General features: G+C 39.8%; 1 protein-coding gene across 4 annotated transcripts in view; it reads left to right on the top strand.

Moving 5' to 3' along the window:
- Nucleotides 1-18,071, top strand: part of LOC139362851 (uncharacterized) — a 183,966-nt gene that overhangs the window by 29,545 nt on the left and 136,350 nt on the right. For 3 of the 4 annotated variants that reach the window (XM_071095099.1, XM_071095098.1, XM_071095097.1), the window contains exons 6-7: nt 12,821-12,954; nt 14,071-14,284. The exons of the other annotated variant lie outside the window; for it this stretch is intronic. The gene's annotated coding sequence lies outside the window, so the exon portion shown is untranslated. The remainder of the gene's footprint in view (nt 1-12,820; nt 12,955-14,070; nt 14,285-18,071) is intronic. 4 annotated transcript variants of the gene reach the window in all.

The following is an 18,071-nucleotide window of genomic DNA, read 5'->3' as shown; positions in this document are numbered from 1 at the left end:
CTGGTCCAGGAAAGCCTCACTCATCTGTCTGGCTGTTGGTGTGTGGTTTCTGCTGGGTTGTTCCCTCTTCATGGTCACCTGCCCTTTAGTAGGCTAAACTAGACTTGTGTTGCATAATTGCAGAACATACCATTCTCTTTATTTCCTACCTTTGGCTATATGGGCTATACTTTTTCTTTTCTTTCTTTTTTTTTTTTTTTTTTTGAGATGTAATTTTGCTCTTGTTGCCCAGGGTGGTATGCAATGATGTGATCTCGGCTCACTGCAACCTCCGCCTCCTGGGTTCAAGTGATTCTCCTGTCTCAACCTCCCGAGTAGCTGGGATTACAGGTGTGTGCCACCATGCCTAGCTAATTTTTTTTTTTTTTTTTTTTAGTAGAGACGGGGTCTCTCTATGTTGGTCAGGCTGGTCTTGAACTCTGACCTCAGGTGATTGACCTGTGTCGGTCTCCCAAAGTGCTGGGATTACAGGCGTGAGCCACCACACCTGGCCATGCCATACTTTCTTTACCTTTATCCTTGCAAGTATTTTGGAAGGCAAATATGTATGTATTGATTATTGTGACAAAGACAGCCACTATTCATTTCCCTCCTGGGCTCAAAAACTAAGCTACCTTTCCCAGCAACTGGCTCTTCCCCACTTGGCCTCCAATGGTGATCTCGTGACACAGAATGTCAGCCCTGGTCATGAAATAGCACAGTCTTCCTCATGCACACTCTTTCTTCCTCCATATGGCTGGAAGTGAAAGTGTCCCAGATGGTAGAGCCATATGTTAGAAGAAGCACAGTTCTTGAGAAGAATCATCCAACCAGAAGATCCACACTGGTCTTAAACCTCTGCTGTGCTAAGCCACTGTGATTTTGCTACCGCCACTTATTCTTTACTCAGGCTTACATTTACCTGCAAATTCCAAAGTGTTCTATCATCAGTTTCTCTAATGTCATAGTGAGAAGTGAATGACATTGCTTTAAGATGAAGAATCTATGGATTTTCAACAGTTTCTTCCTTCCCTTCCCATCTTGTTATTTCATAATATAATATAAATTGATTAACATATTATACAGTATAATTTATTAGTGATACTATATAGATTAAATGGTTTTAGATATAGACCTAGGTTATTGCTAATATGTGAATTTTTTTTTTTTTTTTACCACATAGATTCTTTCTCAGGACTTTGGATCTGGGCATTCAGTTTTGTGATCAGAACACAAAAACCATAGCTATGCAGAGCTATCTCAGCATTTCACTTGTGTCAGTGTTATTTATCATTTGTCTTTTTAGAACATGACTTTCTCTGTATGAGTTCTGAATTCTGCTTTCTCTTTCCAGTTAGCTACAGTACATCTTTTTTTTTTCTTTTTTTCTTTTTTTTTGAGACAGAGTCTTACTCTGTTGCCCAGGCTGGAGTACAGTGGCATGATTTCGGCTCACTACAATCTGTGCCTCCTGGGTTCAAGTATTTCTCCTGCCTCAGGCTCCCAAGTAGCTAGTATTGCAGGTGCATCCACCATGCTCGGCTAATTTTTGTATTTTCAGTAGAGAAGGGGTTTCAACTCCGTCTGGTCTCGAACTCCTGACCTTATGATCCACCCACCTTGGCCTCCCAAAGTGCTGAGATTACAGGCATGAGCCACCACACCTGGCCTACCGTACATCTTAACTCCAATTTTTCAGAATCAAACATTTTTTTGTTCTGTTGCCTAGACGATTATTTTTATGATTCAGAGTTTTGGTTAGAAAGGGTCTAGATGTATATCACTTTTGTTTATTGTTTTTCTTGAAACATTGTGGAGCTTTTCCTTCTGCATAATCTGATGTTTTGTCAGCTAAAGAAAGTTTTCTTAAATTATGCCTTTAATTTTCACTGCTAAGTTCATTTGTCTGTTTCCTGATTTAGAGATTCCATGATTCTTTGGTTGGATCTCCATTCTCTGCTTATCATGCGTAGACTCTACAGTCTCTTGTAACTTTCATATTTTTGCCCTTTTGTCCTGGGAGACTTTTACACTTTGGGAGATTTAGCCAGGTTTGTTGCTCCTATCACTTACTATTTGGGGGCAAATTTTATTTGTCATTTTCCGCCATCATTTGTGTTTTAATTCTTCTGTTGTAATTTGGGTTTCCTTGTGTGACTTTCCTAATTTAGAAATCTCATTCTGCATCTTTAAAATTTTCTCAACCTGTTCTCTCCTTATGGATATTTATTCAAAGACTATGTCTGCAATTTGATGTGGGGATACAGAAGTTAAAAAAAAAATTCTCCTGATCTCACTAAAAGAGAGTTTCAGTCATCTGTTCCTCTTCTGAGACTTGGTGATCTCATTCCACTTCCCTGATTCTGTCTACTTTTTCCTTAGTGCCCTGCCTCTGAGCCCATGATGTTTTGGACTCATCTTTGAGTAAGGGGCTATTTGCAAACCTGGTGTTTGTGAACCAATTCTTGCATTCTGACCCCTTTTACTGTCAATGGGTGTTATTGCCAGATTTTCAAATAAAAACAAAAGATGAAATATTTATATGGTTATACAATCTATTCTTATGATTCATAGTAGTTAGAATAAAGTCACCTTGAACACAGAATTAGTGAAGACTGAACCATTGCTCCTAGGGTAAATACAGAGTTAGGTTCCTGCAAGCCCCTGGTCACAACATTTTTGTCAACTGACTGATATATAACCTTGTATTACGTGTGTTTCTCTTTAAAGATACCTTATAATTGCTGATTCATTAACACCAAACTCATGGCCAACAGCACTACAACTCATGGATGAATGAAGCTTATCTAACATGTATTTTCTCCATAAGGCAGAAACTTGGTGCTTAGGAACACTAGACAGCATGTCAGTACTATCCCTGAGGGGCATTTTAAGCAGAGAAATTACCATCAAAAGGCTGGGCATGATGGCTCATGCCTGTAATCCCAGCACTTTGGCAGGCTGAGGTGGGTGGATCACCTGAGGTCAGGAGTTTGAGACCATCCTGGCCAACATAGTGAAACCCTGTCTCTACTAAAAACACAAAAACAAAACAAAACAACACACACACACACACACACACACACACACACACACACACAAAACTAGCTGGGTGTGGTGGCGGGCCCCTGTAATCCCAGCTACTTGGGAGGCTGAGGCAGGAGAATCACTTGAACTCAGGAGGTAGAGGTTGCAGTGAGCTGAGATCATGCCACTGTAGTCCAACCTGGACAACAAGAGTGAAACTCCATCTCAAAAAAAAACAAAAAACAAAAAAACAAAAAAGAAATTACCATCAAAACGCATAAACCCATAAAAAATGTGGCATTAAATAGCTTGTGAACAGGACACTTGTTTACAGTATGAGAGCTGAAACAAGAAGGCAGAGTGTTGGCTTGCTCAGCCTTGGTGGAGAATGTGTATGCTGAGTGACTCAAATTTTTTGCTGCTCTGTGCATGCCCACAGATGGCCTCAAAATGCTGCAAGTATTGATTCTGGGGCTGCAAATAAATGTTAGCTAGAGGTAAAACTCATTTTTTTTTTAATCAGAAAGTAATGAGGATTGACTATAAATGTTAAAAGATTTTCTGCTCTTTCTGCTTCTACTATCTACCACATCAAGTCCCTCCACCTGGTGAGTGATTTTGATGAAGCATAGGTATAATCTTATCATTTCCCTACATTTTTACCACCCATTGATGTCTACATCCTACAGAATGTACACAGCAAATATGTATTCAGTGCTGACCAAGTGTCAAACATGATGCCATAGAGTGGGATCACACGAGATACTGTACCTGAAATGTACTTTTGGATCTATTGATGTATTGATGTGCTTTGATGTCTGCCCTGATGTATAGTCAGAGGCTGAGTGATGGGCTGCACCTGTGAGGAGCTGGATTAAGATGTAATTTTCCCCAGTGTCCCCTGTTCTTAAGCATTAAAACCACAGACAAGAATCTGGTAGAATGATTTTTTATATAAAACTGTAACATAGGTAGCATGCAATACTACCAAAGGGCATTTTTAACTTGTGGACACTATGGCCACCTAGATCCAACCTGCCACCATCACCATGCTTACTCTTATTCCCTGTACTGTATCGTTTCTGGTGGCTGTGATCTCTGAATGCATGTAGTGTTTGAGGAATAGCAGATAGGTTGGAAGAGGCTAATGTGGGAAGAGTGTCTCTAAGGAGAAGGAAAAGAATGGGAGTGAGTTCTTTCTCTTACAATATGAGCTGGAGAGAGGAGGGTTGCTCAGGCCTCAGAAGGGACTAGCATTTGGGGTGCTGGGGGGACTAATCAGTAAATACCAAAGTGCCCAGTCTGTGGGAAGACCTTTTAGTGCTGTACCACTGACAAAAGATCATGGAGCTTTGAATAACAGCATATCTCTGGTTACTGGTGTGACTTAAAGATTATAATAAGTATTGTGGAGCTATTTTTAAAAATTGGTTCATAATAGTTATAGATATTTATGGGGTACATATGATATTTTGGGGTGTGCATACAGTGGGTAGTGACCAAATCAGGGTAATTGCGATATTTATTGACTCAAACATTTATCATTTCTCTGTGTTAAGAGCATCCCAAATCTTCTCTTCTAGCTAATTTGAAATATACAATAAGTTATTGGTAACTACGGTCATTCTACCATGCTACTGAACACGAGAATTTATTCCTTCCATCTAACTGTGTTTGCTTACTCACTCAAACTCTCTTCATTTCTCCCTCCTCTCTCCCTTTTCCAGCCTTTGGTGTCTATCATTTTACTCTCTATCTCCATGAGATCAACTTTTATAGTTCTGATATTAGTGCTATTTTGAATGACATGATTCTCTTGAGACTTCTGTAGGAACCGGGCCAGTGAGGGAGCCCAAGTAGTGTCAGAGACTGAATCCTCTGCCAGTAATTCAATTAAACTTGATTTAGAAAGTAAGAAGAGATTATATTTCTTACATCCTGTGTGATGGTATAAAATTCATAAGACTTGCTATGAAGTCTTAGGTGTTTTACTTTGCCTTTTTAATTCTCGAATTTTCTCATCTGTAACAGAAGTACAGTAATTCTTACCTTGTAGGGTGTTTTTGGAGCTTAGTGATTGTACGTGTAATGTACCTGGGAGTTAATAGCAGGTCTCAGCACACAGTGCTCATACAGTAGGGCTCTCTCCTTCCAGCTGCTCTCTGAGTTCTGTCTTTTTAAGGTTTTCACTAGCTGTCAAGTGTTTTGTTCTGTCCTCTTTTAGGTGATGGTCAGTCAGGTGCAGCCACAAGAGGGAACACAGGAGAGGCACAAGAAAACAAAGTTTGTTATATTCCCAGGTTCTAGAGCAGGGGTCACAGTAAATCATCAGGGTCACAGGGGAAGTGCCGGGTTTTGGTCAAGTGGCTGAGGAAAGTCAAAGCCAGTATTTTTATTCTGGATTTTGCAGAAAAGGAAAGGCAAGGCAGCGTAGGCAGTGTAGGGTTGGCTAGTTTGAATCATTTTGGTGGGCTCTAAATCAGAAAGGTGGTTCCTAGTTGCCTGGAACCTGGCCTGGGGTAATAAGGCAGATAATGTTGCCTCCTGGGGTGGTAGAGGAGGTATGGCTCTGGCTGGTTAGTTTGCATATCAAAGCCATGCTCCAAGCTGAGTTCTCTGTTACCTCCAGGAGCTGGCTAGCCCCAGGAGAGTCAGTCTGTACTCAAGAGTTTTTTAAGATATCAAAACGTTGTAATACACAGAAAATGAAAAAATATGTACACGATACACATTTATATTTTCCTATGTTCATTTTTGTGAAAGTTTGCAGCCATGCATTTATGCAGGTACACCAATATTTTGATGAGGTTGTGTCATCATTTTATACACCAGTCAGTCTAGGGTCCCATGGGTTGGCTGGTTTGCCATCCCATTTACCTCAACTACACCTGGAAATTTATTCCCACTCTGATCCAAGAATGAGCAGGAATCCCCTTTCCTTAGCTGAAATAATTGCCCACTTTAAATACTTTTAGTTTCTGATTTAAAAGATATATATTGACATAGGTATAGGTATTATAGTGTAAACTAAAAATAAAATCCCAAGCTCCCTACTGACTGAACGGACTGGATCCCCTCTTGGCCAAGAGTACCCCAGAGAAACCTTAAAAATTGAATCCCCAGCCATAACAGGAAGGGAGGTGGAACAGGCCTTGTTACACCCCCTCCCTTTTGGAGTTCAGGCACAACCGATTGGCATTAATGCTAAAATAGAGATCATAACATTAACAGAAAGAATTGTTTGTGACAATAAGACATCAAATCATAAACCAAACCTAAGGCCATGCCAGACAATGGTTAAGTCACACACCCCTATAGGTCACTCTGACCCAGGTTAACAGAATTTCTTATCTTAAACATTCCTTTCTGCTGACGGAGTATTCTTCCTTTAGCCATTTGCAAATTGAAGAATCTCTGCATCCATGTAAGCCCCTACTTGAAGATATCCCACCTTTTGGGGCTGAATCAATGTATATCTTCCATGTATTTGAGACAGCCAGGTGAGAGGAGGTTCCTAGAGAAACTCCAACGTGTCTGCACACTGGGGCGGAACCACAGAAGTCTGCACCCTTTGCAGCGGGGAGGAGCTGGCTCCTCCTCTTCCTGTGTGGAACCCGGAATTGAAGCTGCTGGGCGGGAAGCGCTCCGGCAGGGAGTCTGGCCTTGTGGAGGATCCCTGTTTCCCCCGTTTTTCCCATTTCACCCAATAAAACCCTGTGTTACCCTTCAAACTGTCTGTGAGCCTAAATTTTCATGGCTGTGGAACGGACAAGGACCCCCATCTTTAGCTGAACTAAAAAGTCCTGCAACATTTTTGGCTCCCAATGTGGGGCTTGAGAAGCGGGGAGTGAAACGGGGACTCAAAAACTCTCACTGTTGCTTCTAAGCCTTTTCATCCTCAGACTTCTGAGGGGGCGGGGGGGGGGCGGAAACCATTTCCCCACCCGGCGCCGTCACTCTTGGGCCTTTTCATTCCTTTTTTTTTTTTTTTTTGGGACGGAGTCTCGCTCTGTTTCCCAGGCTGAAGCGAGGTGGCGCGTTTTCGGCTCACTACAAGCTCCGCCTCCCGGGTTCACGCCATTCTCCTGCCTCCGCCTCCGAGTAGCTGGGACTACAGGCGCCGCCCGCTACCTCACCCCCCTAATTTTTTGTATTTTTGGTAGAGACTGGGTTTCACAGTGTTAGCCAGGATAGTCTCGATCTCCTGACCTCGTGAGCCGCCCGCCTCAGCCTCCCAAAGTCCTGGGATTACAGGCGTGAGCCACCGCGCCCAGCTTTTCTTTCTTTTTCTGGGAGGGACCGGTGAGCAGCAGCTCCCCTCCACCGGCTATTCCCTGCCGGGCCTAGGATGCATGGCCCAAGGGTCCTGGCTGTCTGGTTCCCAGCCACACACTGCTGCCGCAGCGTTCCCCTTCCCTGGCCAAGGGGTTTAACTCTATTAGATAGTAATTAAATTTAAGCTTTTTACCCTGGTGGAGGAACCAGTTGCATAAGAAGAAGAAGTTCTTCTCCAGGCATTTTAAAACTGTTTTTTGCTTCCCCTTCTCTACCCCGTCAGCAGTTAACCTTTAAAGGATTTTTTTTTTTTTTTTGGAAGATGTTTTTTAACTAGGCCAGTTCCCCCAACTATCACTGTTTGTAGTCTGTAAAGTTTTGCTTGTAAAAAAGGATCTTGTGAAGACTGGGTTTTGTTCTGCGTCTCTCTGTGTGTATTGTGTGTAATGTCTGTAAAAAGAGCTCTAATTAATTTGGCCTAAAGGAAAACAAGTGCTTGGATCAAATATTTTTTTAAGGAAAGTTAAAAGCTGTGGTACCTTTCAGTTCACGTGACTTTAATCTTTGAGAAATGAAAACAGCCTTAAAGATTACTGGTAAAATGCAGGTCAGATGTGAGACAAGAAGTCTTCCTGTCAAAGGTTTTTCTCCATGGAAGGGTTTGTGGTCTCGCGGGTTTCAAGGAATGAAGCTGTGCACCGCAGCAGCGAGTGTTACAGCTCGATTAGAGAAAGGCGCACACCCGATGAGTGTGTGGCAGCAAGATTTATTAAAGCAAAAGTAAAGCTTCCACGCGGGTGGAAGGGAACCTGGAAAGGTTGCCATTTTTGGTTTGGGTATATTATGCTTATATCCCCTTATGACCCCTCCTCTTTTCCTTTTTCTGGCCTATAGAATTAGCTTCTGTTCTATCCACCTGTGGGTTGGTGGGCCTGATTGGTTAAAAACATCAGGCTGCAGCTAGACCTTAAACTCCTGTATGATTGGTTGAAGTTTAAATTCCTTAGCTTGCAGCTGTGACTCATTTTGGCTTAGGGGAAAGTCCCCTTTGATTGGTAGAAGTTTCAAGCCCTTAGCTTGCAGCTATGACTTAGTTTGGCTTAGGGGAAAGTCCCCTTATGGAAGTCCCTGTGAACCCAAGAAGTCTAGCCAACTTAGTTACTTAGTCCCTCAAAGTGCAAGGTTTGCTAAGTGTTTTGAGGTTACAAACTGACTTTGGGGTTTTGAGAACTATTTGACTTTCTGGCTCCACAACTGGTAAGACCTGGGGACATATGGAACTAACCATGCCCTTAACTAAGAAGGCAAAGCTTAGCTGCAGTTAGCACACGATTAGCAATTTACCAAGTTTTACCTTAAAGTTAAAAATTGCTAGGAGTTAATTGAAACTACTAGAAATAGATTTGCATGCAATGTGTGTAAGAACAGTAAAATGTATTTTTTAGTAAAAGGTTATAAGAAGGCATGGAAATGTAAACTTTTGCCTAAAGTTTTTAAGGATTAAAGGATTTTTTAAGTTAAATTAGGAAAAAGCTGAAGGTTCAAAGAAGTGGTAGAAGAATTATGGAAATCAATCTTGCAGAAGAGGTTCTGTTTGTGAACGTATTGACTAAATTCAAAAAAGGGTATTATATGTTTTTTTTCCTGCAAATTGAGCATTGAAATAAAAGCATAACAAGGTTTTCCTAAGGTGCTAATCTGCTCTTTGGCAAAATTTTTAAAGGATTATAAAAGGTTTTTGCTTATTTAAAATTCCGGAGTCATCTTTTTGGCAAAATAAATAATTTACGGTTATCTGGAATTCTATTCCATAATATCAAGTGTTTTAAAAATATTTAAAAGGCTTCCCAAAATCAACCTTAAGTTTCAAAATTGTCTTTCCTGACACCTGGCTTTTTGAATACTTCAGAAGGCCCATGAAGTGTCCAGAAAAGAGGTAAAAGGAATTATTTAACATATTTAGGTACATGGGATTGCCAAAATGATGCTCAATCTTCTTTAGGTTATGTTTTGGTGAATAATGCTAATAGATGTTCCAAAATTGAATGGGATTTCTAAAATTCTAATGTGAGAGTATATGCTATCCAACATAATTAAGATTATTATGTCAGGTTATTGTAAACCATGGAAATAACCAAACTTCTTTGTCAATCGTGTTTCTAACTGTAACTATCCTGGACATTTTGCTGTTCACAGACAATTGTTGTCTTGTTTTAATCCTTTTCAAAGATGGTTTATAATGAGCTATAGAACTTTAACAAGTGCTCTCAAAGGCAGGCTTCTGATAACTTTAGAGGTTGTAACATTGGAATAAAGGAAAATGTATAGGACTCATAAAGAGCTGAAATGTTCATGAATATCAAGCACAACAAGAGTTAACTAACTGGACTGAACTCAGGAAGCTGAAGCAAATCTTTCTGATCTTTGCTTGGAATATATCTGAGCCTCGTTTTGTTTTTTCAGAGTCAAGGAAAACTTATTTTGAACCATTCACAGCCTTTAATAACTAAGTTATACACTCCTATGATCAAAATTTGGTGCTTGTTTCTCTCTGCCTGAATCCTCTAGAATTTGGAAACTATTTTGTGAATATTCTTATGGCAATATAGTTGTTTGCATCAGTGCAATAAGAATCCATTTTTCTTTTGCAACAGGACACAACTAGAGAAAGTGGTTATTTTACCAAGGATTTGACTGGAAGGGTATGCTTCCATTTAAGGAGTCAGTCTCGACTTGTAGAGCCAATAAAAGCCCAGTGAGGAAACTGGTCTCATACCCTTGTCTACGCAGTCCCTGTACAGGGTTCCTGACCTGTGGTTAGTAAAGAATGTCACTTTCTAACAGGTCCAGGAGCTCCAAGTTTATTATGGGACCTTAAGAGGAAAGAATCACCTAACTCACAGGGTTTTGAGGATACAAACCCATGATTGGGCTCAGTTTTAAAAGGTCTTATCTGAGATTTCTTGTGGAACAAACTTCCATCAAAGCCAATCTAAAAGGCCTAATTAGAAATAATTATTCTTGCTGCACTTTGTGCAATCAGGCCAAGTATAAGGCTAAAATTTATTTCATAAACTATTCAGTCCTATGATGATTTTTTTTTTTTTTTAACAAAAATGAGAACTGGAGAGAGAAACCATGTCTCAAAACTTATACATTTGTCACTAAATTCTTTTTTTTATTATACTTTAAGTTCTGGGGTACATAGGGAGAACATGCAGGTTTGTTACATAGATATACACATGGTAGTTTGCTGCACCCATCAACCCGTCACCTACATTAGGTATTTCCCCTAAAGCTATCCCTCCCCTACCCCTCCACCCACTGACAGGCCCCGGGGTGTGATATTCCCCTCCCTGTGTCCATGTGTTCTCATTGTTCAATTCCCACTTACGAGTGAGAACATGCGGTGTTTGGTTTTCTTTTCTTGTGTTAGTTTGCTGAGAATGACGGTTTCCAGCTTCATCCATGTCCCAGCAAAGGACATGAACTTATCCTTTTCTGTAGCTGCATAGTATTCCACGGTATATATGTGCCACATTTTCTTTATCCAGTCTATTGTTGGTGGACATTTGGGTTGGTTCCAAGTCTTTGCCATTGTGAATAGTGCCGCAATAAACATGCATGTGCATGTGTCTTTATAGTAAAATGATTCATAATCCTTGGGGTATACATCCAGTAATGGCATTGCTGGGTCAACATTTGTCATTAAATTCTAAACTCATTAGTTGTTTTTAAGTTTTTGCCTACATTTTAGACTAACCCTGCTTGCTCCTATGAACCAACCAGCAATCCCTGGCTGCAGTTCAGAAAGAACAAAGGGGATAGGTAATTAGAAATCCAGACCAATATGCTAGTTCTGAGCAATTATCCTCCAAATCCTGCCAGGTAATGGAATAAATAGGATGCCCATCACTTGGAGGTTTCCTTTTGGGAAAGTAAGACCATGGGAGCTAACCAAAGCCAAGCACCATGCACCCAAATTCTATCAAGCATAAATATAGCTACCAGTTATCTGGATGTGTCGCAAGACATCCTTCCATAGCTTCACTTTTGCATTTGGCTTATGATAAGAAGTCCATGCAACCCCCCAGCTGAGACACATTTTTGTCCCAAACTCAATTCCAAGCATTGGGTCAAAACCCTAGGAAGGAAAACTGGATCTGAGGGATCCAGAGGCAGACAATAACAGAAATTAAAAGGCACAACACAGGTAAGCATGGCTGATTCCTGCCGATTAAGTCAACCCCAAGCTTCCTGTTTCATGGAGAAAGACCGCGTTGGTATCTGTGGCATAAATGAGGTCTAGGGAATCCAAGGCTGCTGGCAGCAGGTAAGACAGAGCATATGTGGATAAGAGCGGATGATTCTCACCCACTAGGCCCCCTGCTTCATGGGTGCAAGCCACTCTTACACCCAAGGTGGCACCACCAAGGTTGCTGGGACCCAGGGATGCAAGGATGGAAAAGGAAAGAGGATGCTTTTCCCTCTCTCCCTCATGTACCTCTGAAGAAGGAATTAATGAATTTTACAAGTATAATCAAAGACAACCAAAAATTTTTGCTTTTTCCTTCAAAAGCTAAATGTAGTGTAGCCCCACCCTGTAGGTAAGTTAGAGAAAAATACTAACTGCCTGTTTTTCCTTCTATGCTCAGCGAGCCTTATCTGTACTTGCTAGTTTCACATTCCTTGAGGCTCAGCAAGTTCCTGCTTCATCTCCCTAGCACAGCTGCAAAGTTACAAGGTTAATACAGAAATGGTTTATACAGTTAATGGTTTCCCAAGGATGTGAAACATGTAATATAAATAAATGTAAAAGACTGATCAACTGTCTTTGTTCTCACTTCTGTAAGCACACTCCTGCATCACATAGCTCCCGGCCACTGGCTGCTTAAAAAGTGGCTGCTTTTACTTTCCTGGACGCTAGTCCTACTGAGCCAGGCTGCTCAGACTTTCCTGGACGCTAGTCCTACTAAGCCAGGTGATCACCTTTTAATAAAGACCTTTCCTGGACTCACTCTGTTCAGTCTCTCCCATCTTTGATTGTCCCGCAACACCTCGGGTATCTGCTAGGAAGAGAAGGGATCCAGGGATGCCTGCCCCCATCTTTCTAGATGGGTAGGCATTCATCTTCAGTCTGTACCCCTGTTGAATACATCCTGAACCTCTGGGACTCCTTTAAAAAAAAAAAAAAAAAAAAAAAAAGAACAACACCTTCTTTTTTTCCTTTTTCTTCCTCTGTCCTCTTCACTGATAGGTAATTGTGTCTTCATACTATGGGACACTCCCCTCAGAAACATCCTCCAAACCGGAAAGAATTAATTTTCCAAACCTTAAACTGTCTGGCTTTGGAATGGGCTCAAGGGAAGGGAACCCAGAAGCCTGACATGCTGGCAAAAGGGTAAAGTTTTTTTTTAACCAGTTGGGCTGTTGGCCTCCCTCTCCCTGTGCAAACTGGTAAAAGGTCTTGGAATTTTTGAGCTATTTTTACCCCTCCCCTTGTTTTGTTTTGATATATGTTGTCTATTCTTGCCTTCAGGCCATCAAACTACAAACAGTCATGCAACCGGAGCCTCTGATGGCGATCCTTTCTGCTGGGAACCCTTAAATAGGCCTCTGAGGGAGCTCTGACTGCGGTTTCCCCAAAACAGCGCCCCCTGTCAGCAGGAGACAGTTAAGATCGCTCTTCGTCCTTACGCTTATTCTAATAGCAGTTAGATATACTTCTCTAGCGCGGGGAATGAGACACCCAGGTGGGAGGGGATCCTCAGAGAAACTCCAGCTGACCTGCACACTGGGGTGGAGCCACAAGAGTTCACACACTTTGCAGCAGGAAGGAGGCAGCTCCTCCTCTTCCTGTGTGGAACCTGGAATTCAAGCTGCTGACGGCAAGCACTCTAGCAGAGACTCTGACTTGTGGAGGTGCCCTGTTTTCCCCTTTTTCTCCCCACTTTTCACCCAATAAAACCTTGTCTTACCCACCCTTCAAACCGTCTTTGAGCCTAAATTTTAATGGCCGTGGGACAGACAAGGACCCCATCTTTAACTGAACTAAGGAACAGACCTGCAAAATATTGATTGATGTCTTTGCCTGTAACTCTTGCCTCCCTGAAAGGTATAATACTCAACTGTAACCCAGCTGCCTCTATTTTTAAAATCTTTATTGTAAAAAAAATCTTATTTTAAAAAAATGGAATGTGCAAGGGAAATGGTAATCATGTTCCCAAAGCATCAATAATTTCAAAAAGAGAATGCAAGGGAAGATTGTTTTCCATAGTTTTAACACAGAAAGTTTAATACTCTATCAAAAAGAAGGCACCCTCTCCCTGTAGTCCTCTGAAGCTTTCAGAGCACACTGTAATACAGTTTCAAAAGGAAACCACTTTTACAAATTGGTACCCACCCTAGTGTGCAACTGAGAAAAATGAAAAAGTAAAATCCACTTCCTCAGGATCTCTTGAGACTGTGTTACGCCTGCCATGGTCACTCATATTGGCTCAGAATAAACCTCTTTAAAATATTTTACAGAGCTGGTTTTTCTGTTAACAATAGTATATTTTATCAGTTATTTTATTCATTTACACCTGAAATCTTAAAACGAACTTAGGGAAATTCACAAATACCAATAGATAAGATAAAGCTACATTAACAATAAGTAAGGAAAGAAATATGGGCAAAAGAAAAATAAAGCAGAGAGCTGGGATACCAGATGGCTTGAATGTCAAACATGTATAAATAAAAAGCATTAATAATCTTCTTAATTATATTCTATGTTATATTTTATTTCAGATAATGGAGCTACTTTTTTCTTTTATTGCTCAAGTGGAAGATGTTAAAAAAAGAAACCCTCAACGGGAATGCAGTTTATACCAACTTCACACAATCTGTTACACTCATTGATCCGTGGAATAATCATGACACTCAAATGAATTTGTATGCTGGTATTTACTATGGGAATGTAAAACGAATAGTACAGTAGGCTTTGACAGATTTGGGCTAACAGGTAAATCTTTATTGTAAAAGATTTTATTTTAAGAAATGGGATGTGCAAGGGAAATGGTAATTATGTTCCCAAAGCATCAATAATTTCTAAAAGAGAATGTAGAGGAAGATTGTTTTCCGCAGTTTTAACACAGAAAATTTAATACTCTATCAAAAAGAAGGCACCTTCTCCTTGTAGCCTCTGGAGCTTTCAGTGCACACTGTAATACAGTTTCAAAAGGAAGCCACTTCTATAAATTCATAGCCACCCTGTTGTGCAACTGACAGCTTCAGAGGCAACATTATTGACTGCTTAAACAAGAAAAGAATCTTTATGCAATGCAAATTTAAATTTCCAAGTATTTAATATTTTTTCGAGATATTTTAGAACCAAATATTAGTAAATATTTGTTAAAGTCCAGCACCCTTTTAAAAAGAATAAATCTTCTTATTTACTGTCTTGCTTTTATCATATAATAGTTGAATCTGTGTAATATTTTCTTAAGTGATAAGCATAATAACAAAATGAATACCTGTGAATCCGCTACTCAAATTGTGAACTAAGATCTTCCCAGTCTTACTGGAGTTACCTGAGTGTTACAACCCTACCACCTGCCCCACCAGAGGTAGCCATAGCTTAAAAATCCATAGCTTTCCATGTATGCATAGATCTCTAAACATTATGTTGTTCACGTTTACTTGTACTTGAGTCTTAGAAAAAGGCACAATATTTTATTTAGTTCTCTGTAATTTGATTTTATTTATTTACCCTTTTAAACTGAATAATTACATCTAAGATTCATCCATTTTGTTCCATTTAGCTACAATTTATTATACACTAGTGAGATGAGTATTTTGCATACTAAATAAACATTCTACAATAAATAATAATTCATTCTCTTGTCAATCAATATTAGGTTTTTTCAATATTTTGAAATATCAAATAATGCTACTATGAGTATATTTGTATGTAGGACTTCTAGAACATGTATTCATGAAAATATACTTGAGAATGGAATTTCTGAATCACAGGAAACTCAAATATTTAACTTTTTCAAAGTAATGCCAAGTCAGTACTCATAGATAGCGTGCATTTTCTTCTTTTGCATTCTGACACTTGGTATTGTTAGAGTTCTTATGTATTTACCCATTTAACAAAAATATGTTCTTGTTTTATATTTCCCTGACTGCTAAGCATCTACTAAACATACTTCCCTATCACTGTATCTATCTATCTATCTATCTATCTATCTATCTATCTATCTATCTATCATCTCCCAGTCATTTTTGTTTTCTATAGAATCCCGGTTCATGTTTTACTCCTTTTCCCAGTGGATTATCTTTTATGATTAAATCATAAGAATTTTTATATTTCTGGATATTACTCTTTGTTGTAAGTTCTCTCAGATTATGGCTTATCTTTTTATTTTCATTATGGTGTCTTTTGAAGAACAGTAAGTCTTAGTTTTAATTTCTTTAATTTTATTAGTCTTTTAACGTTGGTGGCTTTTGGGTCTTATTTAAGAAACATTTCTTAAAGTCAGAAAGATAGTGTCCTATATTTTCCACCAAGTGTTTAAGTATGACTTTTATGTACCTTTTAAGTCACTAATCTGTCAAATTTTCTGTATGGCATGAGAGAGAAATTCAATTGCATTTTTTTCCATGTGGATAAGCCAATTACCTCTGCATCATTTATCGACAAATCTGCCCTCCTCCCCATGATGGGCAATCGCACTGCTGTCACATATCAAGTCTCCTTCTATGTATTTGTTTGTTTCCAGGTTCATTGTTTTGTTGCCTTGGTCAGTATGTTTAATTCTGCATTAAAAACATATTTTAAAACTTACCATTTTCAAAAAGTTAAAACTGTAGAGACAGAAGGAAGATCAGAGGTTGCTGGGGATAGGAGTGGGGAAAGGGATTGGCCACAAGAAGACATGAGGAGATTTGAGGGAGGAGGTCATAGAAATAAAGTGTAACTTGATTGTGGGGAGGATTATATGGCTACATATATTGGTCAACACTCAGAGCTGAACAAATTTTACTGTGACTTAGAAACATTTCCAAAACAGTAATTTTATATTTTGTTATTTTTCTTCCTAAACGGCTTCACTCTTCCTGGGGTTTTGCTTCTCTGTATCAATTTTAAAATCCTATTTTGACAAGTTTCACCAAAAATAAACCTGTGGGAATTTTGATTGAAATTGTCTTGAATATAGATAAATTTTGGAATGTGGCATCTTATCCATGAAAACAGTATATTTCTCCTGTTAAGACTTTTTAAATGTCATTTAATAATTAAATATTAAAAATATTTTAGAGCCAGGTTTGGTGGCACAAGCCTGTAGTCCCACCTATTCGGGAGGCTGAGGCAGGAGGATGGGTTAAGCCCAGGAGTTGGAATCTAGCCTGGCCAATAAAATTAGACCCATCTCTAAAAAAAAAAAAAAAAAAAAATCTAAATATTAAATATTAAAATATTCTATACACATATGGCTGGATTATTAAACTATTGTCTCTTGTTTCAAGCCCAGCCTTCTATACCTTGCCGTGGATACTGGGCTAAGTCTCTGTAAACTGTATTTCTGCCAAATGGCTCCCTTTTGGGTTCCACGATGAGGGATGCTGGGGAAGAATGGAAGGCAGGAAGGGAGACCAGCCTTGTGTTCACTAAAGCAATGGATTTTTTGCCGTGGCAGGAACATTTGGTTCCAGAATAATTGGTTCCAGTTTCCAGTTCTTTTTTCTCATTCTCAGACCCGACTTAATCGACTTAATTATATCACCTTAAAGGTATAATCATCACCTGGGTAATTTCTGTTTCTCGGAAAACTAAGCCCTATTCTCTGGGTCCCCTCTTCAAAGATTCTGAAGCACCAACGCATGTCAAGCAATCCTTTCTGACTGGTGTACAAAAGTGCAGTTGACAGCTGGGAGTGGTGTCCAACTCCTGTAATCCCAGCACTTTGGGAGGCCTAGGCTGGTGGATCGCTTGAGCCTAGGAGTTCAAGATCAGCCTCGTCTGCGTGGTAAAACCTCATTTCTACAAAAATTGCAAAAATTAGCCTGGCATGGTGGTGTGTGACTGTAGTCCCAGCTACTCAGGAGGCTGAGGCAGGAGGATCACCTGAGCCTGGGGGGTCAAGGCTGCAGTGAGCTGTGATCACACCACTGTATTCCAGCCTTGGTGACAAGAACGAGATCCTGTCTCTTAAAAAAATAGCAATTGATAAATCTAATAAGCTTACATCTGGATACCTTGCTATACTCTCACATTTATCATGATTTATATGCAGATTCTTTGAGATTTTCTATATAGACAATCATATTATATATAAATAATGGCAGTTTTGTTTATTCCTTTCTATTCCTATGCCTTTGCCTCTCTTTTCTTTCTTCTTCCTTTCCTCTTACTCTGCTGAATAAGATCTCCAGCATAATGAGGGATAGTGGATATCTATTATGGCCACAGTACATATCCTTGTTTTATTCCTGGCTTTCAAGGGGAGACTTCTAATGTTAAACCATTAATAATATTTATTATTTCCTGTAAGTTTTTTTGTGGACATCATTTATCATGTTAAGGAAATACCAGCCTGGCCAACATGGCGAAAACCCATCTCTACTAAAGATACAAAAATTAGCTAGGTGTGGTGGTGTGTGCCTATAATCCCAGCTACTAGGGAGGCTAAGGCAGGAGAATTGCTTGAACCCAGGGGGCGGAGGTTGCAGTGAGCTGAGATTGCATAACTGCACTGGGCAAAAGAGCGAGACTGTCTCAAAAAAAAAAAGAAAAGGAAAAGAAA

The sequence above is a fragment of the Macaca nemestrina genome, chromosome 4 (assembly GCF_043159975.1).
Source record: "Macaca nemestrina isolate mMacNem1 chromosome 4, mMacNem.hap1, whole genome shotgun sequence".
Taxonomy (NCBI): domain Eukaryota; kingdom Metazoa; phylum Chordata; class Mammalia; order Primates; family Cercopithecidae; genus Macaca; species Macaca nemestrina.
The sequence above is the reverse complement of the archived record's forward strand: the minus strand, read 5'-3'. Positions and strand labels throughout refer to the sequence as shown.